Raw genomic sequence first — 10490 nt, 5'->3', positions numbered from 1 at the left:
TTGGTTTTCTGGTTGTCTGTCTACTTCTCTCATTTAACGATGTTTTTGCAGCATTGTGTGTGTCGGTCAGGCAGCCCATCCCCATGCCTGGCCCTCGAAACTTCAACCATTAAGGTAGAAGCTGCTGCACTCTTCCTGTCTCCTGTCAGCACACTGTTGGCCATGCACGCGTTGGTCAGCCCTCCCCACCAGGCAGCCCTCCATCCATTACTTGAGGTACACTAAAGCTCTCAGTCACGCTGTTATATCAAAGAGTCAGTGGTTGTAATAGTTGATGTTTAAGAGGAAGATTATAATAGTATGTCTCTCTCTCATCTATCTATTTCCTTTCCTTTCTGTATATCTATTTGTCTGTATCTGTGTCTTTCTGTTTCTCCTCTACTTCATCTAGTGGCATGTGAAAGTGTAGCAAATAAAAATTTTGCAGAGGGTCGTGTGCCAGTCAAACCAGCCCGTTGTGATGTCTGGCCCTTAGAACCCCATCATCAAAGTAGAAGCTGTGGCACTCCTCATGCCTCTCCTGTCAACATGCTGTTCATGCATCATCTCTCTTCCCATAGCCCTCCTGACCTCAAAGGTATATTCAGAAACTTAGCATATCTTGCAATTGGTGATCCTCTTACCATACATGGGGTTTAAAGTAATAGAAATTAGCAATAGCAAGAGACTAATTAGTTGATACAGGGGTTTGAGTCATAGTGTCAGGATGGAATGGAAAAAGCAATGAAAGCATGAATGAGAGATTTGACATGGGTGCGTAACGGCAAAGTGTGTAAATTGTGGAATGGTTGAATGGGCGAAGTATGATGTTCTGAGATGTTTCGGAAATGTGACGAAAATGAATGAGAATTAGTTGTGAAGAGTTTATGGGGGCAGGACTGATCTCGAGGGACAGGGTGTCAGTGAGAGTCCATCAGTGAAATAGATTAATAACTAACGAGTATTGGAGAGAGAAAGAGTTGGTAGGTGAGGTATTGAGTGTGCTGAGAGGAAGTGCCAGAGCAGGGAAAACTGGGGACACATGCCTTTGCCATCTCCTTGAGGGAGGTACCCTTGAGGGAACAGAACATCAAGAGATATTGTCATATAGATAAACAAATAATAATATTGATGGTTATGATGGCTTATGTGGAGGCTGTCTGGTTCCAGTATAATGCTCTAGATATAACAGACCACCAATTATTATCTTTATCCAGTAAAAGCATTTAGGATTCAAAAGAAAAAATTGAAAATTTTGATAAATACTTTATCCAATAATATTAATTTTACTATATACTCAACTATATACTTTCCAAAGGCAGAACCACAAGTTTAAAATATTTAATATTTATTAGTACAGTTTTTATTCATTTGATACATATTATAGCTTTATTGCTGTATTTGCAAGTTTTCAGCTGCAGAAACCACTAGAAATGCATAATTATGGGCTGTACTACTATGGGCTTCAGAGGCAGTGTTATATCATTATTTGGGAATAACTTTTTTACGAAGTGTTGGGTAAGGATGAAAATCTGGCACAGTATGTATCAGACCTTGCCCTAATTTATTCAATATGTATTCTTAAGCAGATATGGATGATTAAAGCATTTACAAGAGTGACAGAATGGTGACCTCGGCCAAATGTAGTGGATCGCTATGCGAGGCTAGTGTGATGTAGTCACGAGAGAGAGAATCACCCTTGCTTCTGTTGCCTTAGCCTACGAACAAAACTCGTACAATGCAACCCCCCCCCCCCCCTCTGTTTCTGTGTCACATTAGCTTCGCATCTCGGCCCACTCCATGTGACCGAGTTTACCACTGTCACTCTTATAAATGCATTAATTATCCACACCTTGTTAAATAAACATGATGAGTAAATTAGGGCACGGTCTGAAACATGCTACACCAGATTATCATCCTTACCCGGCTTTATTGAGAAGTTATTCCTGAAAACAATAGAACACTGCCACTGAAACCCATACTAAGTCAAAAATACTTCTAGAAGTGTCAGTAGAGAGTCTGTGAAATATGCAAATCTTCCTTATCAATCAGTCCATCAGGGCATTTGCTAGGGGGTGCATCACCTCACTCACCCTACGATGCCAAACCTGGGGGTTCCTCTAGGCAAGTCTCCATGCAGGCCCCCTTCTCATTCAAGGTACTTCATGGTAGGAACTGTTGACTTGCTCAAGCCATATACTCTGTGGACATCCCCTTGGTCTCCCCCACTTAGGGTTGTCTCCTACAGAAATAACCCGGTGTGTCCACCTCGATCTGGATAGCGTGCCACATTCCCATATACGTAGCTGGTGTTGGTATTGACTGACTATGCAGGTAAAATGCCACAAATCAGTTCTCATGGAGTAATTGCCAGTTTGACAGTCATTCCTCCAATATCCCATAAATCTGCATAGGCACTTGTTACCACAGCCATAGAGTAAGACAGGGAGAACATGCAATTTTTGAAGATCCGGATCTTTGACCATCTGTACAGCTATCGACAATGCCATACACTCGTGCTGAGCGAGTTCCAACACCATGTGTAGGGTCAATCCGCCTTAAGACTTCCTGACAAGACCTTCTGTTATTCTGATCTATGCTACCATAGTATTTGAAATTTTCTAAGATATCAACAATGTCCTTACCACATGCATGAACAGACTGTACTGTTTCATCTAGCAGTCCTCCAAACACCTGTACCTTGGTCTTCGTAAAGGAAACCTGGAGTCCCAGTGGCTTCGCCACCTCATGCAGTGCCTTGAGAATCATCACCAGAACCTCCAGCAACTTTGCAAGGATTACTGCATCAATGGTAAAAACAAGGTCAGTGACCATGGTACTGGCAACAGAAACTCTACAATGACTCAAGTCTACATTATTGTGCTTTGGCAATCTGCTGTCACATGGCGTGTGGGTAGCCTGTGCATTGAAAATAGTTGTCAGTATCAGTAATATGTAGGCAACTATGACAAGTACTGCCAGTTATATAGTCTATTTTGAGTTCCAATTTATTAATTCAGTCACAATCAGCTGTTTTGTTCATTTATAATGTCACTGATTATAATCATTAAATAGTTCACCATAAAGAAAAGTAACAAAACAGCAGACTACAACAGTATTAACAATTTGAAACCAAAAAGTTACTATAATTGATGATATTCCTCATTATTGCCTTCATATACTGATGCATACAACTATTTTGTATGCTTAGGCTATCCAATATTATCCACAAAATCGGACGTGCTATGTGACAGCAGGTTACTAAAGCATGCTAATGCACACCTCAAGACTCAGGCATTGCAACTATAGTACCCAGTTCAAACAAGTGTTGAAAAGCTTTGGACCAAGAACACAGCTCTGCCTCACCCCTCTATTCACAGGCAAGAAGCTGGACACACCCACACGTACACTTCACAGCACTCATAGACTACAGGCCGGTCAGTAGAATAACAGTCCTTGTAGGAATTTCATGGAATTGCAAGAGATCCCATAATGCCTCATGATGCACTGCATCAAACGACTTCATGAGATCGACATAGAATGCAAGCATCCTCTGTCGCAGCTCACATCAGCACTCCACCAGTACGCAAAGTGCTACGATATGATCAGTTTCAACTTACCAGGCAGTAACCCAGCCTGCTCAAGTCTCTGCAGCTGCTTTAGTAAGGTTGTGAATCCACAGCAGCAATAGATGAGCAAGCACCTTGCCGGCCTGGCACACTGAGCAGCATAATATCACAGTAGTTTTTTCAGTTCTGGTGGTCCCCTTTCCCTTTCTGAATGGAGACAACCAACCCCCTTTTCCAGTCGCGAGGAATGGTACCAAACTGCTATATGGCAGTCAAGACTGCATGCCGCCCATGGATCATGGCCTTACCACTAGCAGATCTGCATTTATGTTACAAATAACAGGTGCCTATTTACCTCTCAGCTTTGCCACTGCCTCTCTGACCTCATCCAGAGAGGAAGGGCTTTCATCAATTGGTGGATCAGCATCTTCCACCTGCAACCCAGCAGCTAGAAGCTGCCCACTTGAAGGGTCCACCATGTACAACTGCTCAAAGTACTCAACCCTACAACCCCTCTGCCCATCCTTGTCCAACACAGCCATCTACTGTTTGGATAGCACTCACCTGGGAGGGAGGCTTGAAGCCAACATTCTCCAGCATTTCCTCCAAAGTCCATCTAAGACAGCTTGTTGAGCTGAGTACTTTGAGCATTTGTGAAGGGCGTACCCTCTGAGTGGGCAGCTTCCAGTTGCTGGTGGCAGATGCTGATTCACTCATTGACAAAAGCCCACCTTGACAAAGTCAGAGAGGCTGTTACAAAGTTGAGAGGTGGAAAGGCACCTGGCACCTGTAACAGCAGTGCAGAGCTGCTCAAAGCTGAGGGTGAGAGCATGATCTGCAGGTTGCATGCATTCTTGACTGCCGTGTGGCAATCTGGTACCATTCCCGAGGGGGCTGGTCATTCCTATCCAGAAAGAGAAAGGAACCGCCAGGACTGCAGCAACTAGTATTGTGGTATTGCACTATTCAATGTGCCAGGCAAGGTGCTTGCTTGTCTATTACTGATGCTGATTCACAACCAGGTGCTGAAGCTGCAGAGACCCGCACAGCCCGGGTTCATGTCTGGTAAGTTCTAGCGCTTTATGTAGGTACTGGTGGAACACAGACACGAGTCTCAACAGGCGATGCTTGTAGCCTATGTCGATTTCAATAAGCCATTTGCTTCAGTGCATCATGAGGCACTATGGGATTTCCTGCAATGCCACAGGACTCCTGCAAGGATCATTTGTCTATTGACTGGCCTGCACTTTGTCCTAAAGTGCTATGAATTGGGTAGGGGGGCTGTGTCCAGCTTCTTTCCCATGAACGCAGGAGTGAGGCAGGGCTGGGTCCTTGCCCCATCACTTTTCAACACTTGTATGGACTGGGTACTCGGCAGAGTTGTATATCAGTCATTCTAGAGCATCTGTTGGCAATACCAAGGTCACTGACCTTGTTTTTGATGATGATGCAGTAATCTTTGCAGAGTCGACAGAGGTTCTGGTGATGGCTCTCAAGGCACAGCAAGATGAGGCGAAGCACTTGGGACTTCAGGTCTCCTGGGCCAAGACCAAGGTACAGGTGTTTGGAGGCTTGCTAGATGAATCAGTACAGTCTGTTCACATTGAGAATTTGGAAAATTTCACATATCCCGGTGGTGCAGTCCAGAACAACAGTGGGTCTCGCCAGGAAGTCTTACGGTGGATTGGCTTGGCCCACGGTGTTGGGATTCGCATAGCACAAGGATGTGGCATTGTTGATACCTGTGCAAAAAGACAATGCTTCAGATCTTCAAGTCCCTTGTGCTCCCTCTTACTCTATGGCTGTGAGACATGGACACATTAGTGACTTGGAGAGGCAGATTGATACCTTTAGTAATAATTACTGTGTCTATGCAGAATCATGGGATATCTCTGCAATGACTTTTCGTCAAACTAGCAACTACACCATGAAACTGATTTGACATCTATTACTTGCATTGTCTGTCAAGGCCAAGTCTAGCTGTACAGGCATGTGGCATACTACCCAGAAGCCGACCCTGCTCATTGGGTTATTTCTGTAAGAGACAACCCTAAGTGGAGGAGGCCAAGGGGACGCCCACGGAGTTAGTAGCTTGAGCAAGTCGATAGATCCTGCCGTGAGTTTTTTTATGGGAAGGGGGCCTGCATGAAGACATCCTGAGGAACCCCCAGGGTTGGCATTGAAGGGTGGGTAAGGCAATGTGCCCCCCGGTGTGTATGCCTCATCAACTGACTACGCAGTACATGGTTCATACAGGAATGTTATGTGAGGTAACAAAACTAGACATTTTCTCAGGGACTTGGTTTTAAGCCAACAGGTAATTCTTCAGAGTTGATGAACATTTCTCTTCCTACAGAATGGAACGGACAGCTCCTGCAGACTGACTGGCGGGTGCCTGCATCCCCCTGCTGTGTCTAAAAGGTTCAGTCTCTTTCCATGGCCACAACTCCTGATGTAGACCACAGTTCACCACACAACTGGAAGAAGCAACAACACTAAAATAAGACAAGTTTCTGCTCCATCATCATTCACTCTTCTGAAAGGAACATAAATGATGATCATTCTAGAAAAAATGGAGCTCAACTGTTGTATTAGTGATTATTACGGGGTTTTCTGTAAGGCATTCTGTAATAATGTTATAAGGCTATTCAATAAACATATACTGATGTGCAGGTAATTTTCTTTAATAATAATATCAAAGCTTCTAGTTAATCTCTGGAGAGTCTTTCGGGTATTTTCGACTTAAGGGCACTTTTAGATATATTTTAGGCCTAATTCTGCATACTTTTGGTAAAATTCTGGTTATTCGAACCAATTTTAGGCTTATATAGAGAACTGAATATACAAAAATATATATACTTTACTGTTGGAGAGACTGAGAGAAGGCTTAAAAAGTAGAGTAGTATGGGCAGTGATAGACATGGGTGCAATATTGAGTCCCCCAAGATCATGGGCATTGACATGAAATAGGCATTGTAAAGTTTGCATGGGTGTGTGCATATGTCCCAGTCAATGAAAAGTGAAAGGCAAGATTGGAATAGAAAGATCTTGGGAGAAACTATTTTAGTATGAAAATTAGGTATAAGAAAAGTATACTTGTTATGGGACATAAATGCAAAAGCTGGAAGCAAGGAGAAGTGTTGTGGTTGGGTGTTGGATGTGAGTGGAGTGAATGAAAATGAGCAATTTCTTGTGGATGTCTGTACTGAAAGGAGTCTGTTCCTGCCAAACACCTTCAAGCACAAGTTAATCTGCAGGTCCACATGGGCAAGATAGAATAAAAGGAGCTTGATATCTTTAACTAGATTATAGCTGTGACTATAAATGAACCAGAATGTATTAGATCTAAAAATTTTGAGATGTTTGATAGTTGATTCTGACCACTTTGCAGAGCATTCTTTGGTGCCAGGCGTTTTTGTGATGTTGATGGAGGATTGTGGATGAATTTGACAGGGTGTGTAAAAGAAAGTTGAAAGTAAATATTGAAAAAGATTAAGCTTATGGTGTTTCAGAGGGCAAGAGAGCAGACTATCAAGTTTGCAGCATCAATACTAAGTAAGAGCAGAGAGCACGATAAGAATGTAAGACCTGGTTGGGAAAAGATGGGGAAGTATTTGAGTTTACGTAAATACTTATGGACAGTTCTATGGAAGCAAGAAGGAAGAGGTGAGGGAGAGATGAGAGGCAGACAGGTGATAAGTGCTTTGGAGAGTCACAAAAGGAAGTGTAAGCATAGAGGTATAAGAGGGTGCAAGAAATAGTATTATCTTTTACTCTTGTCACATGCATCTGAGACATGGACATGAAATGTAGCACAGCAATCACACATACGCACAGTGAAAATGAGGTATATAAGAGGTGCATGTGGTGTGTCAGGATATCGATGGAATGGAGAAAGCAATGAAAGCATGTACGTGGTATTTGCAAAGGGTGTGAAGTGTGGAATGGTGGGGTGAGGGAGGCATGGTGGGGTGAGATGGTTTGGACATGTGATGAGAATGAAGGAAGAGTAAGTATATGTGGACAAGACGGGGTAGTCAGTTTTTTTTTTCCATTTCTTATTTTTAGGTAATATAATACTTTTCCTTACATTATCTGGCCCTTCATTAATGAGGTTTGTTAATGTCCTACCCAATGTGGAAAGTGCCTAAAAACCCACTTGGCTAGTGGGGAGACTTTTGCTGAATGGTAAGCACTGGCTTCTCATCTGGCTGGTCGTGGGTTCAATCTGAAACACCATAAGCTTAATCTTTTTCAATATTTACTTTCAACTTTCTTTTACACACCCTGTCAAGTTCATCCATTGTAAATTTATATTTCCTCCTTTCTGGATTAGATCAGTTTCTCATATTTTCTTGTGACACTGAGATGTGTTTGATTCATGTTAGACTCTTACATATCTTCTGAGTGTACAGTCAGTTGCATACTTTGGGGCATCAAAAAGTTTTTGCCATACACTTATCTATTCTTTAAAGTTTCAAAATTTGCTTCTGTAAATTTAGGATGGATGATAGTGCAATAAGTTCCAGTATGTATTACTTATTAACAGTTTGTGACGGCTTTTGGTACACTCCTTTATCGTGAAGTGCTTACCACGCCTAGCTACAATTCTACAGGCTTGGGTTCAAATCCTGGCCTGGGCAGTCAATAGTACGCAGCTCACCCTGCTGTTCATCTTCTCTTTCAGGCTGGTCAATAAAAGGGTAGCTGGGAAAATCTGGGGAAGGTAAACTAGGGTATCTTGGATGTTACATCAGCCCTGTGTCTTGGGGTAATGGGTTATTTTCCACCAGAGACTCAAAAGGCCATTGTGATGGAGATGAGCCTCAGAGACCAATGTGAGCACTGAGTTTAGTATATGCCTCCAAGTTTATCTTCACCTTTTGGCAATGACTGAGTAAGTAAAGTTTGCCAGCTTTTGTGGCCCCTCAATGGTCTTTTGTTTGATGTAGTTCATCTTCCACACTGTATATTACTCTAAGCTTGTTTATTTACAAGCCACATTCTTTACTTATTTTTATCATTATGTGCATTTTTTTCTTTCTTTTTTGACAGTGTGACAAGAAGAGTCCATCATCAGCATAATACAATACTCCTTGTTTTAGTCGATGGTATATTATGAGGGGAAACTCTTCTTGTGACCTATAAAATCACTGAATCCCTTCGTAGGTCTGCCTCCTCTTGATCTTCTCTTCAGCTTAATCCCACACTTTGCTTTTCAGTTTCATCACTCAACTAGTCTTTTATTCCAGAAAGTACTAGATCACTAAATTCAAATATTTATATATTTTCGTGCTCAATTCACCATCTAGTCTCTTCCTTGGTTCTTTCAACCATTAAAATGTGCCCTCTCCTACCAGCACTGTAATTAACTTAGTAGCTTCAGGGATCATGTTTCTTAATGGTCCCTCCAAGCAAGAAAAATGAGAAAAAATCACCCCTCACACGAACCATTTCATAATATATATAAACGCATTTGTGATCAGATTATGTATCATCTATTTTGGGGGGTTTATATCATGGCACAAATTTGGCCCGTCGCTGCTACACAGTAAAGACACAAATTTGGCCCGTCGCTGCTAACGCCTTTAACTTTAACGCCGCACAGTTCATAGTCCCTCTTTATATTTCTAGATCCAACCTACAGAATCTGGCACTTGTTTATATTAAAAGGCAATTCCCATTTTACTGCCTGTTACATTCCGTAAGTACCGCAATGCTGATTTTCGTGTCGTCCGCAAATTTACTAATGAAATCATTGAGACCAAGGTCAATGTCGTTGATGTAAATGACGAAGAGAACGGGTCCCAGGACAGAGCCTTGGGAGACACCACTAGTGACTGGCATCCACTCAGAGGTCACTCCATTTATTACAACTCTTTGCTTTCTGTTGCTTAGCCAGTGCTTGATCCATTCGTGAAGCTTACCCCCGATACCTATTTCCTTGATTTTATGAAGCAACTTGTAGTGTGGGACTTTATCAAACGCCTTCTGGAAGTCCAAATAAATAATATCAAGTGATTTAGAAACATCACAGACTGCAAAAAGCTCTTTGTAGAACGTTAATAGATTCGACAAACAAGATATGTTGTTACGGAAACCATGTTGCGAGTCCAGGATTAGCGAATTACACTCTAAGTAGTTAACTTCTGTATCTCGAGTAATTGTCTCAAATAATTTACCAATAATTGAAGTTAAGCTGACTGGCCTGTAATTATCCGGTAATTTTCGGTTGCCTTTTTTGAAAATGGGTTTTACGTTAGCCATTTTCCAATCACTAGGAACGATACCATGGTGCAAAGACATATTAAACAGCATTGTTAAAGGTCTGAGTATCTCTCTTGATATTTCTTTCAGTAATTTTTGGATATATTTTATCAGGTCCTGGACTTTTGTTAGTTTTAAGTGACTGCAGCGCTTTGAGAACCTCATCTGTACTGATTTCCAAATCAGTGGGGTATAACTGGGATTTTCAATAGTGTTATGAACAGCAGAAGTATCGGTAGAATTACTATTAAAAACCGAGGCGAAATAAGAATTTAACGTGTTCGCTATGCGTTGGCTGTCTGTCACGGTATTCCCCGAATTATCTGTTAGTGGGCCAATCCCACTTCGAATCTCTTTTTTGTTGTTTATATATCTAAAAAAAACTTTTAGGATCTGACTTGCAATTTACCGCAATGTTTACTTTGTACCTCCGTTTCGCCTGTTTGATTAAACTTTTGACTTCTTGTCGTCTTGCTTCGTAGCACAATGTACTGTTTTCGGTAGAGTTATCGGTTTTCTTTTGCCTATATAACAAGTTCCTCTTTTGGAGAGCAAGTTTGATTTCATTATCAAACCACGGAGAATTTTTAACTTTTCGGCGCTTTTCACAACATTGCACGGATTTAATTTTGTTCAGTTAGTAATCAAGCTTTAAAATCTTGCCAAGATTCTTCG

General features: G+C 41.8%; 1 long non-coding RNA gene across 2 annotated transcripts in view; it reads right to left on the bottom strand.

Moving 5' to 3' along the window:
* Positions 1–583: 583 nt before the first annotated feature.
* The window catches only part of LOC127004975 (uncharacterized), a 38377-nt gene continuing 28470 nt past the window's right edge, over positions 584–10490 (bottom strand). For both annotated transcript variants that reach the window (XR_007758182.1, XR_007758183.1), the window contains one exon: positions 584–6025. This is a non-coding gene — a long non-coding RNA (uncharacterized LOC127004975). The remainder of the gene's footprint in view (positions 6026–10490) is intronic.

This window comes from Eriocheir sinensis, chromosome 3, assembly GCF_024679095.1.
Source record: "Eriocheir sinensis breed Jianghai 21 chromosome 3, ASM2467909v1, whole genome shotgun sequence".
In the NCBI taxonomy this organism is placed as follows: Eukaryota; Metazoa; Arthropoda; class Malacostraca; order Decapoda; family Varunidae; genus Eriocheir; species Eriocheir sinensis.
Note: the sequence above shows the minus strand (reverse complement) of the source record. Positions and strands in the feature narration are given on the sequence as shown.